The following is a 25,130-nucleotide window of genomic DNA, read 5'->3' on the forward strand; positions in this document are numbered from 1 at the left end:
CCTCAAAGGGGCAGACCTTTATCAAGTAACTGTATCCCAGAACAAGGTTCAAGAACATCCATAGGAAGAGAAAAATATCCAGCACTCAACAAGGTAAAATTGTCTAGAATCCAATCAAAAATTACCAGGCATGCAAGGAAACAAAGTACAGCTCTGTTCTTAACTTTGATTTGACAGCCCCTCACAGGCCCAGAGACCTAGAATAACTTGGATGTTTTGAATGGAGTACTCTTTAACTTGCAGGTCATACCTGGAAGGTTAGATTCTTAAAGCTTTGAAATACCAAGAATTGGCCCTAAAGTCAACAGCTGCCCCTTTGATTGCTGGGTCTTAAGACATCCTCTTCTCTCACTGCTAATTAAAACCACAGCACTTTTGCCACCACAGTGTTCAAAGTCCGATCTGATTCTTAGGCTTGGTGCCCTGCAAGCCGTTTATGTTCGTTACCTCAGGGATGATCCCTGAATGGGTGTCTCTGAAGTACAGTTTTCCCCGTTTCTGCCTTCCCCAACTTCAGATCCAGTAGTTCGTTGGACATTGTGTCTACTGTCTTTGTCAGTTCCCAGCTTAAAGTATCTCTAGTCTCTGTTATTGTGCCAATATTTTACAAGAAGAGCGCTGGACTTTAGGGACCATGACCAGCCACCCTGGTTTATGGACATCGAGGAGGCAATTACTTTGAGTGCTTAAGAAAAATAGGACAGCTGGTGACCCTAACTTGACGCCTACTTACTCTTCTCTTCATCTGATTTGGTGTGTTCTTTGCCATGTGGGGAAATTTGCAGGAGGATCCCAGCACAGTGGCTTTTGTTGACCTTCTACCTTGGATTCTGGACAATGACTGGTTTAGAAGAAGCTCTGTTTGTTCAGCAGATGCCTGATCTCTGAAGCTTCTGCAGAGCCTACACTGTGAGGAGGGTCAGGACCTTAGCAATTGTTCCTTGACCATTATACAATTTTGGTCTGTCCTCCGAAAATAAGCATACTTTTAAAGTTTTCATTTTAGTGTTTTGATAATGCCTTTGCCTCTTCTTGCCTTCCAGAAGTCTTCCAGAAAGTCTTCTTAGACCAAATGGGCATTACTGAAGTTAATTTGAATGGCGTGCAGCCTGTCCATTTCTGTAAATACTCTGAACTTTGTTCTTATTCCTCCTACCTTCCTACCTTCCACTTCCCTAACTAGGGCTCTCAGTGCACTTGACTTTGGAACCAGCCCTTAGGTTAGTTAGACAATAGAAGGAATGGCCTCTCTTTCCCTTGTGTTTACTGTGGGAGAGAAGGTGATGTTGCCTTTACCAGTGAGTCTTCCCCAGAAGACCCTTGAAAAGAGAGATTGCTCCCTGAACCAGAGATCCCTTCAGAGCTGGTAACCTTGACCTGTGGATGATGGAAAGTTGTGACAGCCACCACAGTTCCCTTTCTGGTATGGCAACCGGAAAACTAAGAGCTACACTTAAGGCTTACTTACAATTGGGTTTGAACTATGGTCAGCATGTGGGCATTTAAACTTCTCCATCCTTGACCTTTCATTTTATTCTTTCTTTTATCTTGAGTTTCACATATTTATATTTTTTATTTTATTTGCATTTGTAAACTTTGTTTCATTTCTTCAGAGTTAAAGCAAGATAGAGATTGTTCTCTCAACCTTTTATTCTAATCAACATTACAAACATACAGAGATGCTGAAAGAATAATTCAGTGAATACCTGACTACATTTCTCTGAATCTTTTTTTTTAAAAAAAATTTTTTTTTCAACGTTTATTTATTTTTGGGACAGAGAGAGACAGAGCATGAACAGGGGAGGGGCAGAGAGAGAGGGAGACACAGAATCGGAAACAGGCTCCAGGCTCTGAGCCATCAGCCCAGAGCCCGACGCGGGGCTCGAACTCACGGACTGCGAGATCGTGACCTGGCTGAAGTCGGACGCTTAACCGACTGCGCCACCCAGGCGCCCTTCTCTGAATCTTTTAAAAACACCCCATCCTTAAATAGTTGACCGTGAACACCTAAGAGCAAGCACATTCTCTTATTTAAGTATAGAAGTATTGTTACCACAAAGAAACTTGCCATTAGTCCACAAGTATCTAACATATGGCCCACACCTATTTATTATTTCATTTATTATTACTTCCTCCACTATCCCAGAGATGTCCTGTATGGTCTTTTAATGATTAGGTCGACTATTTGAAGAAACCAAACAGGTTGTCTCTTTTTAATATTTCCTTGTGCTGTTTTACCAGATTCTCTACCCCTTTTGTATTCCATGAAGTGGAATGTATGCCTACATGCTTGGTAACCTTGGGAAGAGTATTTTCTAGGTGATGCTGTGTATTCTCTGTTGCTTCATACCTGCAAGCAGATACCGTCGGTTGTCCCACTCATAGGGTACTTGTTTGGTCATTTGGTTCCGGTAGCGATCGTCGCCTCCTTTCCTGTGTAAAGGTGTTTTTATTTCTGTAAAATGATGATGTTTATGATAGATACTTAGGCACCATGTGAATTATCTTTCACCTAAGGATTTTAGCGTAGGTGTATGACCTTTGCCCTAGCCAGTTATTTCACTGAGGATTGCCAAATGATTGTTTTCTAATTATCACCTCTTCTGTGTATTTGTATAGCATTTTCTGTGGAGAGGATTTTTCTTTGATAACTGGAGATGAACTAATATTCTTCCATATATTCACACAGGATCATTTAATTTATTCCCTTGAATTGTCAATTTTCGGAAGAAGTAGCTAGCATGAAAGTCACTCCCGGTGGTAGTGATTTAGGTGTTTTATTTCTTTAACCATCACTATGGATTTAGGGATTTGCTTTCCTCTATGTAAAAATCTGTTTATTTTTGATGCTCAAAGTATCTCGGATTTAACCAGTTATATCCCCATCAGACATGCTCCTGTGTCCTGAAATGCATCGTATCTGTGAGTGTTTCTTTGCTTTCTAATCCAGCCTTGTACATTCTGCACTGGCTTACTGGCAACCAGTCCCTTTCCGAAGGACGTCTGTTTTCTCTCCCTGGGGAGGGTGCTCTGAATGCTCACACTGGTGTGGTGGTGTTACTTCCGGCCCTTTTGGTGGACAGAGTTAGGAAATACATGTATTTCAACAATTGAATTCCTATTGATATTTCCAATTTCAATTTAATATTATAAGGTAACTCTTATATCTGATTTATATTTATTGTCTTACATTATAAATCTCAGGACTTAATAACATGTATGTTTCCTATATCCTAATAACACATGTAACACAGTTTCAAAATTTCAATACCAGTATTTCTGCTGAGCACATTTTAAGATTTTTCTGCAATACTTTTCTCTTTGGTTTTTAGCCCAGTTGTTTAAAAGCCACTTACAATAAGATTAGATTACCAGTTTAATATATAGTTCAAGTTTGTTTTCAACTATAAGATGTGCATTTTTTCATTTTTTGTTTAATTTTCAAAAGTCAAAAATGTTTTGTTTGTTTAAGATATACACACTTAGAAAAGTCTCGGTTCCATTCTTCACCCCTTCCTCCCACATATAACCCCTACAGGTATCTGTTTTCATTAGTTTCTAGTTTATTCTTTTAGTGTCTTAATTTGTGTGTGTGTATTCTTGTTTTCTCTTAAAAAAAGACAGTATACTGCTTTCTTCCATTTACTGTATCTTGGAGATCACAGTAATTGTACAGATTTTTTTAAAAAGAGCAAAATCTTGGGGCACCTGGCTAGCTCAGTTAAGCATCTTGACTTCGGCTCAGGCCATGATCTCAGGGTTTGTGGGTTCGAGCCCCATGTCAGCTTCTGTGCTGACAGGTCAGAGCCTGGAGCCTGCTTCATAATTTGTGTCTCCCTCTCTGTCTCTGCTCCTCCCCTGCTCACTCTCTCTCTCTCTCTAAAAAATAAACATTAAAAAAATTTTTTTTAAAATAGAGCAAAAACTTCTGTTGAAGAAATGTTCATAAAATCTCTGCTTACCAGAAGCTTTTCTGAGTTACACAAGAAGAAATGAAAGATTAAAGCAGTAAATTATCAATAAATCTTTGGCTACAAAAACACATAAAATTTCTTTTAAAATTTATTTTTTGAGAGAGAGAGAGAGAGGCTCTACAGAATCAGCATGGGCTCGATGCGGGGCTCAAACTCATGAACTCATGCGCCACCCAGGCACCCCAATACATTAAATTTTTGAAGTATCTATACTATTTTGGAGTTGGGAGCTAATTAAAAAGGTGTCAGTTATTCAGTTATCCTCTAAATTGCTACATAAATGTTTGGGAATTTGTAAACAGTTGTTTAACAGCATTCCCTTTGGATTAGAGCTAAAGTCTATTTCACGGAGAGGTGGAGGCTATTTTAAGATTTCCCACCCCCCTTCGCCTTGCTTATTCATAAAAAACAAGCTGACAAATGAAGTAACTTCTCTGGAAACTAGTACATTCAATCTCAATGCGTTTTATCACCTTAAAACTTTCTCTGGGAGGGGATAGTACTTGGGACCTTACCAGTGGCCACCAATAATTTTTTTTTTAATGTTTGTTTATTTTTGAGAGAGCGAGCAAGCAGGGGAGGGGCAGAGAGAGAGGTAGACAGAATCTGAAGCAGGCTCCAGGCTCTGAGCTGTCAGCATGGAGCCCAACTTGGGGCTCTAATTCACAAACCGTGAGATCATGACGTGAGCTGAAGTCGGATGCTAAACCGACGGAGCCACCCAGGTGCCCCATCAGTAACTTGTTAATTACCGGAACAAGCAGACACTTGAACTTTTCCTGGCATCTGACACTTTGCTTTCTTAAGTCCTCACCTCCTTGGCTTCATGATATTACCAGATCCCAGGCTTTCCTTTGGAATCTGCAAGCTTCTCAGCCGCCTTTCTCTACAGTGTAGGATGTTGTAGAGTTAGACCTTGGAATCTGAAGGGGATCTGAGTCAGGCTTTACTACCTGCTGGCTGTTTGAACCCGGGTTAGTCAACTTTCTGGATTCACTTTTTATAAAAGGGGACAAATGATACCTCTCCTATCTGCCTTATCATTGGAAGGTTCAAATGAGATAACACACAATTATAAAGTACTGACACTAGTTAGTCTTTTTTCTTACTAATAAAAAGTATCTTGGGGTGCCTGAGTGGCTCAGTCAGTAAGCATCTGACTCTTAATTTTGGCTCAGGTTATGATCTCACAGTTGATGAGTTCGAACCTTGCATTGGGCTCTGCACTGACAGCACGGAGATTGCTTGGGATTCTCTCTCTCCTTCTCTTTCTGCCCTTCCCCAGATCGCATGCTCTGTCTCTCTCTCAAAATAAGCAAACTTAAAAAAATATCTTCTGGTTAATAATTTGGAATATAGGTCATGTACAGTTACCTTTAATATGAGAATAATTGCCCCGCATGATAATTTACTTCCAGTATTCTAAATAATCAGAATTCCCTTCTCTGTATTGCAGCCACTCCCAGCAATGGAAACAAGCTTCCTGTGTTGCCTTCCCCACCCCTGCCCCCACCTGCTCTTACTGATTCTCTTTTTTTTTTTTTTTTTTTTTTTAAATTTTTTTTTTTTTTCAACGTTTATTTATTTTTGGGATAGAGAGAGACAGAGCATGAACGGGGGAGGGGCAGAGAGAGAGGGAGACACAGAATCGGAAACAGGCTCCAGGCTCTGAGCCATCAGCCCAGAGCCTGACGCGGGGCTCGAACTCACGGACTGCGAGATCGTGACCTGGCTGAAGTCGGACGCTTAACCGACTGCGCCACCCAGGCGCCCCTTACTGATTCTCTTTAACTGCTAACCATTTCCTAACCTGTCTCGGGTGTGGTAGACACAACCACCACTACTCGTCGTTCCCCAGCAGCTGATGATCCCACAGAGCCCTGCCAGGACCCTCCTTCTCCTTCACAGGGAGTACCCCTGCCCCAGTCAAGCCTCTTAAACTTCTGACTCAGTACGGACTGATGTGGAAAATGCTGGGGTTTGGAGCCGATGGCTAAGAAAGAATTCTTGAGACATCATCACTGTAAAAAAGTGGTTTTATTAAAGCCCTGGGACAGGACCCATGGGCAGAAAGAGTGGCACAGGGGTTGTGAAGAGTGGCTGATTATATACCTTCAGGCTGGGAAGGGTTAAGGTATTTTGGAAACAAGGTTTCCAGGACCTTGAGGGGCGAGCTATTGTTAGGAAAAGGTCATTTACTGTTTAGTAAAAACTCAGTCATGAGATCGTGTAGAAGTCTACCAGGGCTCCGTAAGCTTGGAGTATGGTTGCCAGCCTGTATCTTCAGGGGGTAGAGAGAGAAGAAGTTTCCAAAGGAATTTTTTATGATAAAATAGATTTCCTGGATCCTGGAGGTTGGGATAATGTTATGCTAAGATTGCCTTTCACCCTTAGCAAAGTGTCCTCATCGAGAAGGTCACTCTGCCTGTCTCAAGGACGTTGTCAATAGGCTGTAGGCAAAAAGGAAATTTCATTGTTTCCCTTTCCCTTTATTTCCCACATCACGAAGGCACACCAGTGGCTTATAAACTGGGATTATCACATAAACTGGGGGTATTCAGCTCACTGGGGTGAGGCTGAGGGTGCCTCATTTCCTCATTGAAGGCAATTCCAGTCCCTGATTAAATCAGAGGGACTGTTTCATCTAGGCCGGTGCTACTCCGTGTCATCAGTAAACCCAAAGTGTCACTATCACTTGGGAGCTTTCCTCTGGTTCTGCCTTCAGTCTACTAAGTCAGAATCTCTGGGAGTGGTTCTCCAGGGGACATGTATGCCTACAAAAGCATGAGAACCATTACTAACAACAGAGGTTGGAGTTCTAGATGTAGTTTTCCACAGAAAAAGGGGCATAAATTACATTTATGTAGTCACTCAGTATTGTGCTTTATTAGGTTGTAGTTCAGTAAAATTTCCAGGTAAGCCTGTAAATGGATTTAATGTTTTGGTCAAAATGTATATTAAGTTGATCAGTCATCTTATTCACAAACTTTTGGACTATAAATAACCCTTTAGGAATGTGTTAGTAAGTTAGAAAGTATTTTGAGGGGTGCCTGGGAGGCTCAGTTGGTTAAGTGTCTGACTTATGCTCAGGTCAAAGTCCATTGTGGGTTCAAGCCCTGTGTCGGGCTCTGTGCTGACAGCTCAGAGCCTGGAGCCTGCTTCAGATTCTGTGTCTCCCTCTCTCTGCCTCTGCCCTGCGCATGCTCGCTCTCTCTCTCTCTCTCTCTTTCTCTCTCACACACACACACACACACAAAATAAATAAACATTAGAAAATGTTTTGAAAATGTAGGATGTAAGAATTTTTTTTTTACTATTATTATTTACTGGTTAATTCATGCTTCATGTCAGTGAAGAAAGGATATTTTGCAACCAGCTTACAAATATCTGCAATTTAGAAACATAATGAAATGAAAGTTAACCTCATGGACCTTTTTATGAAAAATTATTCCTCTTGATTTCCTTTCTCATGCTCCTGGTTCTGCTGTTAAAATTCCTTTTGGCCGTCTGGAGCCTGTTTCTTACTATGGCCAGGATTCTGGAACAATGAGACCTATTTTAATCTCTAGACTGAAATGCAGTAGGGAAGGTCATCAGTTGGCCTCATTTCGAATCTGTGGAATTTCCAACAATTTGAGACTTTAAGTCCCTCTGTCTCCCAAGGTCATGGATGGGAGTGGTGATTAGCTCTCACTTGCTAGATTTCTAATAAGGAATATTCCACTGTCTCCTGTTAGTAAGCTTCAGAAATAGTTCTCTACATTAGCAATTATTCAGAGAATGCAGTTTTTAAGCGGCACCTGGGTGGCTCGGTTGAGTGGCCAACTCTTGTTTTCAGCTTCAGGTCATGATCTCATGGTTTGTGGGTTTATGCCCCACATTGGCTCTGCACTGATAGCACAGAACCTGCTTGGGATTCTGTCTCCCTCTCTCTTTGCCCCTCCCCTGCGTGCGCACACACACTCTCTCTCTCCGTCTCTCTCTCTCTCTCTGTCAAAAATAAATAAATAATACAATTAAAAAAAAATCTTCCCAATAAACTTGGATTGGCTCAACTGATAACAAGTTTATGATATTTAGGGAGTAAGTATGTTTGACCAGTGGCTCTCAGAAGTATATCTCAGTGTCTATTTTTGGTCATAATTGTCAAAATTTGTGATTTGAAAAGTTGCTCAGGGTCCCTGCCTGGCTCAGTTGGTGGAGCATGTGACTGTTGATGTTGGGCTTGTGAGTTTGAGTGCTAGATTGGGTGTAGATTACTTAAAAATCTTTTTTAAAAAAGTTTCTCTCTGACTACTTAGGACAGGTACCTAGAGATTCTCGAGCTTGCGAGAAGACTTTTAATCTCAAGTTACTATTTCTCTTCTAAAGTCAATAAACTTTTCATTCAGTAAATATTTATCTGTTTTATGTTAGGCATTGGCTAGTCTCTAAGAATACGAAATCAAACAAGGTTCTACCTCTGCCTTCATGGTACTTACCGTGACAGTGCAAAAGAGTTTGTATCAGACTTGGGTTTTATTAGATTTCTTAACTTCTAATTGACAGCCACCTAATGTGAATTTATTGTAGGATATTGGGGTTGCCCAGATATTCTCAGGATAAATGGGTCTTGGGAGCAGCTGTAACTAGGGACGAAGACTCCATTGAGATTCTCTATTTCTCATCTGTATTCTTACATGATCTATTTCATTTCTCTTTTGTCTCTCTTCCTGCTCTCTTCCCTGTCTTTTTCTTATTCTTTCATTTTCCTTTGAAGATCACTTATTGGCTCAACTAGCGTCAAGTGGCTAGCCCTAGGTCAATCAGATGTGGCCAAGGACCAACTGTGTGAGTGGATTGGAGTTGGGTAGGAGGAAAAGACAATATCCAGAAGAAAGAGGCTATGTGTCTGCCAGGTCTTTGTGGGACACTTTACATTCGTTTGTATTCTTAATTCACACAGTGGCCCAATTTAATAGCTAAAGAAACTGAGTTTTGGAAAGGTCAATTAACTTACCTAAGTCACACAGCTAGTAAATGGCAGAGCTAGGAAACCAGTCCAAGTTTCTGGTAATTTCCGTGACCGTAGCAATTGCAGTGCTTAGTGCTTACATTGCAGGATTTAAGAACTACAATAAAGAAGTGCATATCAAGCAGCCTTAGCATGGTGTGGTGGTTAAACTGAGTGTTGAAGGACAAGGGGGCATTTGTCAGACAAGAGGAGGTTAGATCATTGTAGGCAGAGGGAAAGGCACGTGTCAAGGAATTGTGATTTGTAACAACACTGCTTTCTGTAAACCCATGGCTGTTTTTTTATGGCTGAAAATAAGGAGGTGTGAGGAGAGCAGATGGGATGAAGACATGGATAAGGGCCAAATCATGAAGATCCTTGTATGGCAAGCTAAGGAGTTTACATTTTTACCCTAAAATCTTGAGAGTCCATTTGAGAGAATTGGAACATGGGAGTGATGTGGCCAGCGTTCATGGTTGAGAAATGTCGGTGTCTCCATGCTGTATAGGATCTATCAGCGGAGGGGACAACCAGTTAGGTTATTGTGATGGTGCCTGGACATGTGATATGGGTCTAAACAAGGCATGGGACTTGACCTAAACTCAGTCCTAGTTGTGCTATATAGGCCGAGGGACTAGATGCGGACAAGAGTAAAAAGCCAAGAGGACAGGAATGCTCCTTGGAATCCTTGGTCCATGAAGGCAGGAACAACAGGAGGAGGATTGCATTTGAGACAGACAGAGGTAGACGGAAAGAGAGAATGAGAGCAGGTTTGGGCAACTTGAATGTGTGCAATATGCAAATGCAGATATCCTGCAGGCATTCAGAAATGCAGTCAGAACACCCCAGAGATCTGTGCAGTCAGAACACCCCAGAACACCCCAGAGACACGAACATGGCAGTGCTTAGTGTTTAGGCCTTAAATGAAGCCTTGGGAATAGAGAAGATCTCCCAGGGAAAGTTGGGTAGGAAGAAAAGCAAGCCAAATGGGGGCCCCAGGGAACGGCAACATTTGAGGCTCATTTGCACACTCCCACATTAAAGGGCTAGTGGGGGATAGGAAGTTTGAGTTAATCACAATTTCTGCTTGCCATATGGCTAGAGACTTGCCATATGTCAAATATGATTTACCAGGTATTACAGGATTGTCTTAGGTACCGCTCCAAAGCTCTGTTCGCTAAAAATTAATTTTAGCTCTGAAAGCAGGATAGGTTTTACATTAACTGGAGTTGGGTATGGTGACAGATAGAGACTCAACAGTTGGAAAAGAAGGCCTAGAACCTAGTGCAGAGATCCTCAGAGTGTCCCTCTGAGGCGATGAACCTGCTTTTGGATATCTCCGGGGAAGGGAATCTCTGCTTCCTGACATAACTCATTGCACTGCCAGGCAGCTTTAAACTGATGGTGTCAGAATCGCCTTTCTGCTACCTCCAGGTCTCCCTCGGGCCCCTGGAGTTTCCCTCCTGCACGGCAGTCTTAGTGTTGAGAGAGCATCGTCCTGCCCTCCAAGGCCACATGGGTCAGGCTGCACTAATACTGAGCGAGCATTGGTTCTAAGGCAGAGACCAGCAGGGGAGTTAAGAGTCCACCTAGGGATGTACTAGATTCTGTTTTATCAGCCCTTTTTTTGCAGATGTTTGGGGCTCAGTTGACAGGGCATGCTCTCAAGTTCCATTAGCACTTAGGATTAATTTTTTTCTTTGGAACACAGTTATTTTTCTTGAAGCCAATGGATGGGAAACCCCAATAAAAACATTTTAAGCACAGCGGCGCCTGCGTCGCTCAGTCGGTTAAGCGTCTGACTTCAGCTCAGGTCATGATCTCACAGTTGGTGAGTTCGAGCCCCACGTCGGGCTCTGTGGTGACAGCTCAGAGCCTGGACCCTGCTTCAGATTCTGTATCTCCCTCTCTCTCTGCCCCTCCCCAACTCATGCTCTCTCTCTCTCTCTCTCTCTCTCTCTCTCAAAAAAAATTGAAAAAAAAATAAAAATAAAACATTTTAAACATTAAGAAGCAAATAGGCAGGGGTGCCTGGGTGGCTCAGTAGGTTAAGTGTTCAACTCTTTGTTTTGGCTCAGGTCATGATCTCCTGGTTTGTGAGATCAAGCCCCTCTGTGCTGATGGTTTGGAGCCTGCTTGGGATTCTTTCTCTCTCTCTCTCTCTCTCTCTCTCTCTCTCTCTCTCTCTCTGTGCCCTCCCCCTGCTTGTGTGCACACACATGCGCTCTTTCACTCTCTCTCTCAAAATAAATAAACTTAAAAAACAAAAACAAAAAACAAATAGTCAGGCCTAGAATTCACTTGTTATTCTAGTGTCCCTCTTGGGATGTTATGGAGAAAACAAGTTCATTTGTTCATTCATTCAACTAATGTTTATTGAACGCCTACTCCCTGCTATGTGACTGGAGATAAAGAAAACCAACTAAAATCAACACAGAGCAATATGGAATATAACTTTTTGACTAATTGGAGTATATTGGCAGCCCCCTAGTCCTTTTTATTTAAGGATGATGCCGGGCATCCAATTAAAAATAGTTTACATCCTCCTTAGTGCATTTGTCTCCTTCCAGGCCATAGCAAAGCCTCATTGTACTTTCTAGAAAGCTTTTTGAGGGTGTAGAGATCACTTTGCCTAAAATGGAACCCCTCTTGGCCCTTCTGGGGCCTCAAGGTTTAAACATTCTTTCTTTTGTAAATCTGGGAGAGTTGAATTGTTAATGGCATGGCCTTGGGTCTAGGCACAAAGGTAGTAATGTTTGATCAGACAGCAACCAGCTTTCAAAGGGCTACTTTTTGTATTCAGGCTTTATTATTTTTTAAGTTTATTTATTTATTTTGAGAGAGACAGAGAGTGAGAGAGTCTGAGACAGATGGAGAGAGACAATCCCAAGTAGGCTCCACACTGCCAGCACAGAGCCTGATGTGGGGACTCATACTCACGAACCTTGAGATTATGACTGGAGCCGAAACCCAGGGTCCGAAGCTTATCCAACTGAGCCACTTAGAGCCCTTATATTCAGGCTTTAATCTGGAAACAAAACAATCTCTACAAATTAGTTCACATAGAGATGAAGATTTTCCAAAGCAGATTATTTTCAATCAAAGCGTTCTGTGGGTTTTTTTTTTAAACAATGACTTAAGTTATGAGTGGGAAATTAATTGTTGCTCTTAATGTACATTAGCAGTAATGCTGTGCTTGCCTTGGAAAAAGTATGTTGGCGTGCTGAAACCATGTGACATGTCACAATTCCTTCTTGCAATACCTGTGTTCTATTTATAGGCTGTTGTGCAACTAATTACAAGAGCTTCATTTATGTGAACACAATACATCATTTAAAACCTCAGTTGCTGGCAAATGCCAGAACAGCTTGTCTAGGATGTTGAACTGAATTGTTTTTTATAGCATATTGATTGAGCCAATAAAATGAGGCTAGTGACACCACCTTTCTCGTGTTGAAGGTTACAAGCATTACCCATAAATTGTTAGATGTAAAAGCTCTATTAACAGCTGTTTTCTAACGGTCAGACAGCTTCCCTAAGAGGAAAGTACTTTTCATTGTCCCCATTTTATTGATGAGAAGCTGAGGCCCAGGGAGATAAAGTTCAAATCACACAGATACTTATTGGTGGATCCAGCCTTCAAACCTGGGGAAATCTGGTTCCAGAGTCTTTCTGCTCTTAATTGCCTCCCAGATTTCTAGCAGAGAGAAACCTGTGTGCCTGACCCCGCTGTTGTTTCCTGCCCTGTTGTATGTGAAGGCCACTCGGCATGTGCACTTGAAAACAGGTGGATGAGTGGCCTTCCTCTCTCATAGAAGAGCACATTTTTTTTTAAATTTTTTTTTTCAACGTTTATTTATTTTTGGGACAGAGAGAGACGGAGCATGAACGGGGGAGGGGCAGAGAGAGAGGGAGACACAGAATCGGAAACAGGCTCCAGGCTCTGAGCCATCAGCCCAGAGCCTGATGCAGGGCTCGAACTCACGGACCGCGAGATCGTGACCTGGCTGAAGTCGGACGCTTAGCCAACTGCGCCACCCAGGCGCCCCAGAAGAGCACATTTTTAAAGATCTTTTCTAAAACCAGGACTCAGAACTCTCAAGTTAGAGTTTCATCCTTCTTACCACCTTGTATATAAAATTATTGTTGTGTTGCCTTAAGATTAAAAAGGAACATAGGGGAGCTCTAGGTGGTGAGGAACTTTCTTTATCCCAGAGCAAGGGAAAAGTCAGGGTTGTGTGGAGTTTTTGAGGAAACTGCTGATTAAAAAGTTAGGTGTTTTATTTGTTGTCTCTTGAGATTAGCGTCTTTTTATCTTCTGGTTTCATTTTTATCAGTTTCAGCCTTTTTGACATTCACATTTTTAAACTGCACATTTGAGATGGACTTTCATTTGTTTTTTAAAAAGTGCGTGTTTCTGACTCTGCCGATAGCACTGATACATCTGGTAAATACAGGAAACCTTATCTTTGGATATAGAGTAGCTTCAAGCACACCGCTTTTTTTTCCTTTCTTAATCGCCAGTAGAAGCTTATGCAAGTAATATTATTGTTCTAAACTAATGCAAAAGCTGCAAACTCGAAGTCCTGTTTGGGTAGGCTTTATTTTCACGTCACTTGGCCCCATCATAGCCGCACTGTGTCCTTGAATGGGGATTGTTCCAGCATCTGACAGGGCGCAGACTTCCTTATCTAAATGTGGAGCTCAGACTTTGGTAGTATTAATGGTTTGGTCAAGAGGGCCTGGAGACTAATGGAAAGGAAATGCCCGATAACAGCTTTCTGGTTTTTATCTTTGCTTTGTTGAAAGTTCATTTCTTCAATGGCTAATATGAAGAAGAAAACATTGTGTATGTGGGGAGATCTATGTGACCCCATAGCTTCTTTTGATCTTGAGTTTTGTTAATCTTTAGTTTTAATTATCTTGGTGAGGGAGATAGAAGCTAATGATGGCCCCCAAATGCCAGCAGCAAAGTATATCCAAAGTTAATGTGACTACGAACACCAAGGTGCACAGTAAATTCTATTCAAGTTGATATCTTTGCTCACTTCTTTATTACATGTAATGACATAAAATGGTCAGTATTTGATTGTTTTTGACCTACAACAACAATTTTAGAGCATTCAATCTAATAGTTAAATTCAGGAGTCAGCACACATTTTTTGTATGTATATATATATATATATACACACACACACACACACACACACTTTGCAGGCACTCTCTGCAGAAACTGTGAACTGCCATTGTACCTGGAAAGCCACGATATACTTAAATGAATGAGCATAGATGTATTCCAATAAAACTTTATTGACACTGAAATTTGAATTTCATATACTTTTCACGTGTCTTAAAATAGCACTTTGATTTTTCCTTCCCCTCACATACATAAAAATGTAAAAACCATTCTTAGCTTGGGGAACCATACAAAAAAAAAAAAATGTAAAAGCTATCCTTAGCTTGGGAGCCAGGTTTGGCCCACGAGCCATAGTTTGCTGATGCCCGCTAAGTCAAAGTGGGCTGCCACTGCCTTTGCAATGTCTGGTACCAAGAATTTTGTGTTCACTAACCTAAAACCAATGTCATGATCTCCTCCTCCAGCACTCCCCACCCCCAAGACTTGTTTCACTTTCTCCTCACCGTTCATAATCAGCTTACCACCTCTGCTCATTCTGCCAGTGGAAACCTAAGAGTCCTCCTCTTTGCTCCCTTCTCCTCCATGACCTTTGTCCAGTAGGTCCTCCTGGGATTCTCTATTGTTTCAGCTCCTCTGAAACCCTCCCTTTTTTCCTTCCAGAGTCAGTGCTTGATTCACGACCCCTTTGTCACCTGGACTATTATAAGAGACCCTGGCTGATCACTTTGCCTTTGTCATTTATCCTCTATAAACTGTCCTCCATTAAACCACTACTGCTGTTTTCCAAAATAGTTTTGATCTTAAGAATCCTTTCTTTAAACAATTTTAGATTCATCCCATGGGTCATAAGCTCTATAGGATAAAGCTGGATAGAATTTCACGGTCTAGTTCTTTATTTTTTTATTTTTTTAAATGTTTATATTTGCGTGAGAGAGAGTGTGCAAGCAGGGGAGGGACAGAGAGAGACTGAGATGGAATCTGAAGCAGACTCCAGGCTCTGAGCTGTCAGCACAGAGACCAATGTGGGGCTCGAACTCATGAGCCATGAGCTCATAACCTGAGCCGAAGTTGGACGCTTAACTGACTGAACCACCCAGGCACCCCTTTTACGGTCTAGTTCTGATGTAGCACCCTCACCAAGCCTATACTTAGGTCATACCCAGCCCCTCTTTATAAAGTTTGCATCACTCTTTTACAGGCTGTTCCTCTGCTCGGAGAGCCTTTCCTTGCCTGCTCTCTGATTTCCTCCTTCATTCCATAAGGCTGAGCTCAGATGCCACCTCATCTGTAACACTTTCCTGACTCTTGTGTTACAGAGGTGTCTCCACTTCTGTATTGCTCAGGTCCCTTTGTGACACACACCTTGAGTATGGCATCAATCTGAACAAATGATAGTTATTTGTAAGGAGGTCTCCCAACTACAGATGACTGCCTGCTCCTTGAGAGTGGAAACCACATCCTAGTCTTCTTGGTTTAACCCTACTTGGTTCCATAGTAAATATTTTCAAGTAATGATTTTAATCCGTATACTGTTTATCTAACAATTTTCTTGGTTTACTTATCAAATCCCAGAGATCAGGATGCAGGGTTGCAGAATCAAATGCCCATGGGGCCAGGCTGGTGACGTAAATGTCACAGTAGACAGAGTGAGGTCTGGGGTGTCCTGTCTCTGATTGTTGCCAGAAGACACTGGGACAGGAGTAAAACCTGATGTACTGTTTTTCAAGAGAAATAGGAAAATAAAGATTTTCATGTAAATATCCCAACTTTTTAATACTGGCAACTAGTTTACGTTTTCAAAAATATTTTATGGATGGGGCGCCTGGGTGGCTCAGTTGGTTAAGAATCCAGCTTTGACTCAGGTCTTGATCTCACCATCATTAGATCAGCCCTGCACTTGACTCTGCACTGATGGTGCAGAGCTTGCTTCCGACTGTCTCCCTCGCTCTCTGCCCCTCCCTGACTTGAACCTTTTCTCTCTCTCTCTCTCTCTCTCTCTCTCTCTCTCTCTCTCAAAAGTAAGCAAACATTTAAAAAGTATTTTGTTGGCAAAAATTTAAAAATAATCACCTCTCTGGGGGCTGAATGTGGCTCTTGAGACCCCATTTAGCAATGCTTGATTGGTCACGTCCCTTCATTGCCTACCCATAGACAGAGCCTGGGAACCAGAGGTAAGGTTGTCTAATGGAGAAGACGTGCATGTATGTGCTCTTTTCCCGCCTGGATTTATCTTCGTTCACCATGCTGCCTCCTCTAGGTGTTGGTAGTCACCTTCCAAAAGGTGAGGAGAGCCTAACACCCCAGAGAATTCCACTGCCTGGTAACCCCTGACTGACTTTTAACTGAAGGGGCTGAGATGACCTCCTGTTCTCCCTCCTACCCGGAGGTGGCTGGAACTCTCTGGAAGAAGCTATTATTCTCCATGGATGTTTTGGCTCTTTTTGCTGATGGCTGTTATCAAAGGCTTAGCTTCCTGGTCAGAGCCATGGTTTTCCAGTATACCAAGAATGAGTGATTATTAACTACCTTGGAGCTAGGAATTAAGTTGTCCTTACATTCCAGCCTACCTGCCTATCTGGGAGGTCAGTAACCGCTTGAGTGTCACAGGAAACATTGCCTAGGAGGTTACCTAGAAAAGAGGATTTTAATAATCGATAGTTGTATTTAGTCTTCCATAAATGATTCATTTCCCACCCCTCCCCCTACAGCCTTTTGCTGTCTGCTTCTCAATTATATATGAATCAGCAATATCTCACTACACCTGATGTCCTTTATAAATTACTTCTGCCTTCTTAGCCAGTGTAACTACTGCCTGCTTAGCAGTATTAACACTAGTGTAAACTTTTTAGCCTAGAGTGTTCAGGCCATTATTTCCTTTAAAAGCAAAAGCAATGGAGGGGGTTGGTGCCTGGGTGGCTCAGTCAGTTGAGTGACTTTTTGCTCAGGTCGTGATCTCATGGTTCATGAGTTCTAGCCCTGCATCAGGGCTCTCTGCTCTCAGCATGGAGCCCGCTTCAGATTTCAAATAAAGATTTACCTCCCCTGCTTGGGCGATCTCTCTCTCTCAAAAATAAAAATAAACATTAAAGCAAAACAAACCGAAAAACCCCACAAAGCAATAGAGGCACCTGGGTAGCTCAGTCGACTCTTAATTTCAGCTCAGATCATGATCCCAGGGTTGTGGGATAAGCCCCGCATCAGGCTCTGCCCTGAGTGTGGAGCCTGCTTGAGGTATTCTCTCTCTCTCTCTTTCTCCCCCTCTCCTTCTCTCTCCCTCCCTTCCTCTGCCCTTAACCTCTGCTTGTGTGTGCCCTCTCTAAACAAAACAAAACAACCATGATGTAATAGAATAATAACCAAAACAACCAAGTCAAATCCTGTATTCGGTCTTTTTCTGTGGGTGTGCGGCCTGAGCTCTTGAATCCAGGAGCCTGGGGGCCCAGAAACGGCATCTGTGGGCAGGTGTGGATGGGAGCCTAGAAGTGGTGCAGGCATGACCATGCGAGGGCTCTCCTGTGCACAGAACACTGTCACGTGTGACTTCAATGTTGCAATAATGTTGAGAAGAGGGCTCAGAGGAGCAGACGGCCTTGCTCAAGGTCCCTGTTGTGGAAAGTCATGTGATGCCACCTGAAGCCTCTGGATGCCTGGAGGTGGCCATGTGTCCTTGAGGCAGGTGGAGGGACACTAAAAGGGGAGGGAGGAGGAGAGTCTCCTCAAACTTACAGGACTGGATAAAGCCCCCGGGCCTAACAGAAGAAGCAGCTGGCTTTGTATTTGATCTAATATTAATAAGTAATATACACTGAGTGCTCGCTGTGTGCCAGAAACTGTAAAGCACTTGCCATGTGGGGCATTTACTTCTCACGCTGTGCTGTGATCGGAGAGGACTCTTCTCGGCATTTTGGAGAGCAAAAGTAACTTGCCCGAGAACACGCAGCCAGGGCTAGTAATCAGCAGAGGCCAGGTGTTGCTAGGTCTTTCTGACCATTGTCCCTGTCGCACTTTCTCACGTGTGTACGGTCAGGGAGGAGGTGGGTAATGAATGAGGTGACACCGTCAAGTGCTAGCAAGGGACGTGATGCATGGAATCCTTCAAAGAAAATGTCACTTGTGACTATTCTCTGTTGATTGTCTTTGTCAGTCATTTTGCAAGTGGTTTCATTGCTTTTTCTCTGAGCCTGTGTCCTTTGTGACAAAGGCTCACTACTTGAGTATACTTGAGAGTACTTATTTGTCTGAATTTAGTAATAGGTTCTCTATGTCCTACAGTCACATAAGTGTCCTTGTAGTCAAGATTTTGAGCAGATGATAAGGCAGATAACTTGATAATCAAACGGCTGCGATTAAAACCAGGAGTTTACTGCTGAAATTCAGTTGTTTTTAAAAATTTGTGACTGAGGGGCGCCTGGGTGGCGCAGTCGGTTAAGCGTCCGACTTCAGCCAGGTCACGATCTCGCGGTCCGGGAGTTCGAGCCCCGCGTCAGGCTCTGGGCTGATGGCTCAGAGCCTGGAGCCTGTTTCCGATTCTGTGTCTCCCTCTCTCTCTGCTCCTCCCCCGTTCATGCTCTGTCTCTCTCTGTCCCAAAAATAAATAAACGTTGAAAAAAAAAAATTTGTGACTGAAGTATGTTTTTTCTAACAAATTTTTAAATGCTTATTTTTGAGAGAGTGCAAGTGGGGGAGGGGCAGAGCGAAGGGGACCGAAGATCCAAAGCAGGCTCTGCACTGACAGGCTGACAGCAGCAAACCCGATGTGGGGCTCAAACTGGAGAACTGAGAGATTGTGACCTGAGCTGAAATCGGACACTTAACCGCCTGAGCCATCCAGGTGCCCCATGACCAGAGTACTTCAGAAGCAGAAAGAAGGACAACAGGTTTCTTTTTCTTTTCTTTTTTTAAAAAATTTTTTAAAATGTTTATTTTTGAGAGGGAGAGAGACAGGGTGTGAGTGGGGGAGGGGCAGAGAGAGAGGGAGACAGAATCCAAAGCAGGTCCAGGCTCTGAGCTGTTAGCATAGACCCTGATGCGGGCGGGGCTCAGACCCACAAACCACGAGATCATGACCTGAGCCAAAGTCGATGCTTAATCAACCGAGCCACCCTGGCACCCTAAAAAACAGGTTTCTTAAATGTGTGACAGTGGCACAGAAAATCATTTGCTTTTTTAAAACAGGTTCTATTTCTGTGGTCTCTTGGTTGTATCATGTCTGGTACTCAGGTCATGGCTTCAAGCTGTATCTGATACACGCATAGAATTTTTGACTTCCAAGTCCTTAAAATTCCGCATTTAACTGTTTTATACAAGGGGAAGAAATCTCGGTGTTTGGGTTCAACTGAAGGTGGACAAAGTCCTAACGATGGATTTTGTCACAGGTCTCTCCCAAGGCGAATGCGTCTTCTACGAGATGAAAGAACTGGGTGTAAACTCTTGATTTTTGAAGAGACAGTAGCCACTCTTCCCATAGATCCTCCCAAGAATCCTCCCACCTGAACTGTAATCCTAACTTCAAATTTTTCCAGTTCTTTACGGATGACCAGAAATCCCCCCCTCCCAACACACGTAACTTAGCAACTCTCATTTAATCCGTGACGTACTGCTCAGGACCTGAGGTTTGTAGAAGTTAAGTGAGTTGACTGGACACTGGCTGTGCCCTACCTTTACAAAGAACAACAGTGGTGGCTCACTCACAGAGCTGACAAGAGGCTCAAATGAGTTAATTATCACATGTAAAATGCTAACATCAGTCCCTGGCACATAGCTCATTTTCAACAAATGTAGGATACGATTATTACGCCATATTTCAGAAGTAGCGGACTTGATTTCTGTTTCATTCACTCACTGAGCAAACATTTCTTGAGCACCTGCCGTGTGCGGTGTTCGCAGGCAGAGTGCCCATGTTCTTAATGGCTATTCTTTATTGCCTCCAGTTCAATTCCAAGGAAGATGTTTTCCCTCTTTGTAGGAAACTGGAAAATGACATCACTAAAGATAGGACATTTCATGGTCCACCAGCATTTTGTTTTGAAGTCTTCAGAATAAGCATCATGTTTAGATAAAGAATGCACATCTTACAGTCATTCCTCTTGATCTCAGGATAGTGCCGACTTCCTGCTGGAGCATAAGACAAGAAGTGAGTGTAGCTACTAATCTGGCTGCTTAGATTAAATAAAATTATTGAATCTGTTAACATCGCGAAGCTCCTCAGCTTGAGAATAAGAGTTTTTCCCAATTTACTTTTAGAGGAATTGAAGGTTTCACTTACATTTAGTAAACAATATTTAAGTTGAGAGAGGCCAAGCTTTTTAAAGCCAAGGTAAGTTAAGAAGAATTGGGTCTTTGCACTAAAGCTGTGTGGAGTAGGGAGTTTGAAATAGTATAAAATATGGGACAAGAGTTGTGGTTTTTAAAAATTTTTGTTGATGTTTGTTTATTTTTGAGAGCGAGAGAGCGTGTGAGCAGGGAAGGGGCAGAGAGAGAGAGAGAGACAAAGAATCCGCAACAGGCTGCATGCTCTGAGGTGTCAACACAAAGCCCAACTCGGGGCTCAAACCCACAAACCACGAGATCATGACCTGAGCCGAAGTTGGACCCTCAACCGACTGAGCCACCCAGGCACCCCAAGAGTTGTGTTTTTTAAAAAAGGCAGTGGCTTTAAATCTTTAACATCTGAATAACAATCAGATATTTGACCCAAGAAGTTTCCAGGGTTGGGGTTGCTGTCTTCCCACCAGGTTGACATTTCTAACTTTTTGGTATCTCATTACTGTCTTTCATAAGCTGTACTCAACGCGAAATGGCAAAGTAAGGCCACCAGTGATTGTTCTGTCACAGTAGTCTGGCTTTGATGAGTCATCGCAGTACAGCCCTCTGAACCGAGTGCCGATAAGAATAGACACACAATAGGAAAATAAAACAACCGAGAGCTGAAGCAGAAATTGCTGGGAGCTCACAAGTGTGTTCGCGGCTCTGCTGTATTTAGCTGTGTGACCTTGTGCATGTCAGGCTCTTCCAGGGCCCCAGGCTTCTCATGCATAAAATAAAGTTTCTAGGGTTTCTTGCTGAAGTTAGGTCAAAGACTTGGGAGTTTAATATCCACTAAGAGAGGTAGGAGATAAAGCCCTTTCAAGATGACCCGGGAGTCAGGATTTGTGTAATTATAGTAGCTTAGTTGACTGTTAGAAAACAGCAGTGGCAGATGAGTCAGCCTGGCAACGTAGCTATTGGAGACCAGTGATGCTTTTTTTGTTATAAAAAGACTTGACTACAGCATAAGTTGAGGTGCCAACGGTCAAGGTGATGCCAAGTTCCGGAAATAGCAGCTAGGATATCGTACAGAGGACAGGATGGAGGGGATGTTTGTCGCGAATTGATTTTCCCAGCCAGACCTCCACTTCGGCTTTCCCTGGAGAAGACGCTCAAGGGAGAGACACAGGGAGTGTAACATCCCCATCCGGCAAATAGTCCACCCCACACATATTGCTTGGGAAGTCACTACCAGTGACTAAGAAGAGGCAGGTGTGGTATTTCAGACCTGCTTCTTCTGCCTCACTTGGTTCTCCAAGGGTAGATCTGAGAGACTGACTCTAGTGAAAGTTTTTTTTTTTTTTCTTTAAGTTTATTTATTTATTTTGAGAGACCGAGAATCCCAAGCAGGCCCTGTACCGTCAGCGTGGAGCCTGATGCAGGGCTTGAACTCAAAACCCATGAGATCGTGACCTGAGCCGAAACCAAGAGTCAGATGCTCAACCGACTAAGCCACCCGGGGGCCCCTAGACAAAGCATGTTTTGTACTAGGCTCGCCAGCTGCAAACCTCTGGACTAAATGTGGACCCCTCTCAAGACGGGCAGATCTGACCCATCCATCCTTCATCCTCCCTCTGGGCCCTTTCTCCAATAGTTAGAGAAGAGGGAGCCTATTCCTGTTTCTGTCGGGCCTGGTACTGAGCTCACCCCATCTGCTTATTCTGTTCCTCCCCACACACTTCAGCTCTGCCCACCACAGGCTGGTGCAAGTCCCCATGTGTCATAGAGGTTGGGTTGAAGGGGGCAGGGTCACAGGAGACCTCATGGTGCATTCCAGCTGTAGCACCTCCTTGCTGTGAAACCTGGAGTAAGTTACTTAGCTCATGTGGTAAGTGTGGCAAATTAATAGTCTTCATGCAGGTAGCCACTTTGTACCTTAAACCATATGAAACTACATTTTAACTTAAACCGTATGAAAATTTGTCCTCTTTGAAGGAAAGAGAGTGAAGCTGTGGCAGAAAACTAGGCCTTGATCTTTCCCGACCCCATCCCTCCATCAGCAAGTGTGTGTCATAAACACAAGAGGCAGATTTGACGTCACAGTTCCCCACCTCCTTACGCAGGCCCCTAGGACAGTGAATTTCAAACTCTGTAAGCAGCAATCTACTTTTTAAAAACCTTACACAGAAGGGTAGTATGTAAAATGAGTGAAAGTAGGCTTTTGTTTATAAAAAGCATGCTTAAGTTGAAATTTATAATAAACCCAATAAGAATTATGGAACAGTTTTGATTCATAAAGGAATTTGAAATAGGGGAGATAAAAGATGGCTGCTACGGTCTTTGTCCTATAACATGTATATGTAAGTAATTGCAAACAATGCATCATTAAAAACAATTCTCCTTCCAATCAAGTGATGTCAGTAAATTAAAAAGAAAAGGCTTTTAATGCCGAATATACAGACCATGAACATTTCTGTCTTCATGTGTAACAGATGGGAATGAACTTCTAAATTATTGCGTTTTTTTTTTTCAAAATGATGTATTTTTTTTTAAATTTTTTTTTCAACGTTTATTTATTTTTGGGACAGAGAGAGACAGAGCATGAACGGGGGAGGGGCAGAGAGAGAGGGAGACACAGAATGGGAAACAGGCTCCAGGCTCTGAGCCATCAGCCCAGAGCCGGATGCGGGGCTCGAACTCACGGACCGCGAGATCGTGACCTGGCTGAAGTCGGACGCTTAACCGACTGCGCCACCCAGGCGCCCCTCAAAATGATGTATTTTTAAAGAAAATTTTATATTAAAAAAAATGTTTAACGTTTATTTTTGAGAGGCAGAGTCAGAGTATGAGTGGGGGAGGGGCAGAGGGAGAGAGAGAGAGTCCAGAACAGGCTCCAGGCTCCGAGCTGTTAGCATAGGGCCTGATGCAGGGCTTGACCTCATGAACCATGAGATCATTACCTGAGCTGAAGCTGGATGCTTAATTTCAGCCACCTAGGTGCTCCAAAGAATAAATGTAAAGTAAACGTTAAAATAACTGAAGCATGTCTCAAGGTTTGGCAGAAGGATGCTTGAAACACACTCCCTTATATCTTGGGGCACTCAGGCCCCACATGTGCGCTCTGTTTCCTGTTTGGTTGTGGTGTGTGTGCATTATGGAGACCCATGCAGTTTTCAGTGCCGAGAGCCATTTGGTATTTAAAAAAAAAAAAACGGTTACATTTGAATCAGGTCGGCAGCCTGGTTGACAGTATTTCATCAGTGTCAGTTGCTTGTTTTGATATTACACTGTAAGTTGTGAAATAATATTGTTAGGGGAAGGATGCATGAAACTCTTCTGCACTGTTTTTGGAGTTTACTCTGAGTCTATAATTATTTCAGGATTTAAAAGTAAAAGAAAAAGTACTCGAAAAGGATTATCTATACTTAGGAGGGAGTTGATAGAGTAGTGTGTGGATCACACTGACAGAGTGGATCTCCAACCGTCTCACCTTAAAAGGCATCTTTTTTTCCTTGCCACTGAATTCTGTATCCTCTCTGCACACCCACTGTATCACCTACTGTGACACAGTGGAAGTTTTGAAAAGAAAACCCAGCCAATGGCAAATTAAAGAGAGCTCTCTTTAGGGAGATCTATTTTAGCTGCTAATTAATTACTTAAGAAACTGATGCTGAAACCCAAGAGTTCAGTCTGCAGTTACCCGATACAGAAAAGGTATATGAACGATGTGGCATGTTCTTTTTTTTTTTTTTTTAAATATTACTTATTGTCAAATTGGCTAACATACAGTGTGTAAAGTGTGCTGCTGGTTTTGGGGGTAGATTCCCCTGGTTCATCGCGGTGCTTCTCCCAACAAGTGCCCTTCTCAATGCCTATTGCCTATTTTCCCCTCCTCTCGCGCCCCCATCCACCCTCAGTTTGGTCTCTGTATTGAAGAGTCTTTTGTGGTTTGCCTCCCTCCGTTTGTAACTATTTTTTCCCCTTCCCCTTCCCCATGACTTCTGTTAAGTTTCTCAAGTTCCACATATGAGTGAAAACATATGATCTCTGTTCTTCTCTAATTTCACTCAGCCTGACACCTTCCAGTTCCATCCATGTTGCTGCAAATGGCATGATTTCATTCTTTCTCATTGGCACGTAGTATTCCATTGTGTATATAAATGTGGCATGTTCTTCTAATGCGTTCCTATGCTTAAAACATTTAGTAATTAGGCTGAAGCATTATCAACATGCTATAATATCATATGGTCACATGTCCAAATCAGACTGCCTGGGGGCCCAATGCAATGGCACCTTGTGATGAGCATTATTCCACAGGAGAAAAAAATGAAGGACTAAAGATACTTTTAAAAGAATAAACTTCTGATCCATTCAGTTTTCTGTGTGTAAAGTAAAAGTGGGCATAGCGGTAAAGGAATGTGGTTCTCCGTCCCCTTGGATTTTACAGCGTGCTGTAAATTCCTGCACTGCCTTGTTCTCTGTAAGATTGATGATGGGTTTTGCTCTTTATCACTTGGAGAAATGCAACAGAACTCCAGCAGCCTGCCTATCTATCTTCTTTGTAATGGCCAAAAGAGTGATTGTCTCATGTGTTTTGACTAAAATGGATTGGGAGGAGGGGGAGGTTGCTTACATCTGTCAGACACCTGGGAAGGTGAGCTGGGCTCAAAACCATGCTTTAGTAAATGTTTTAGTGTGTGCTAGTGTCATTCCATTTGTAGAAAAATTAGTTTACTCGGGCACAGAACATACCAGGACCATAGGGTCCTGTGTACTGGGT

The 25,130-nt window shown here is 42.7% G+C and overlaps 1 protein-coding gene across 3 annotated transcripts in view; it reads left to right on the forward strand.

The window, feature by feature from the left end:
- Positions 1-25,130, forward strand: part of PPM1H (protein phosphatase, Mg2+/Mn2+ dependent 1H) — a 264,640-nt gene that overhangs the window by 80,205 nt on the left and 159,305 nt on the right. The gene's annotated exons all lie outside the window — the stretch shown is intronic.

The sequence above is a fragment of the Puma concolor genome, chromosome B4 (assembly GCF_028749965.1).
Source record: "Puma concolor isolate L17-30 chromosome B4, mPumCon1.1.hap2, whole genome shotgun sequence".
Lineage (NCBI taxonomy): Eukaryota > Metazoa > Chordata > Mammalia > Carnivora > Felidae > Puma > Puma concolor.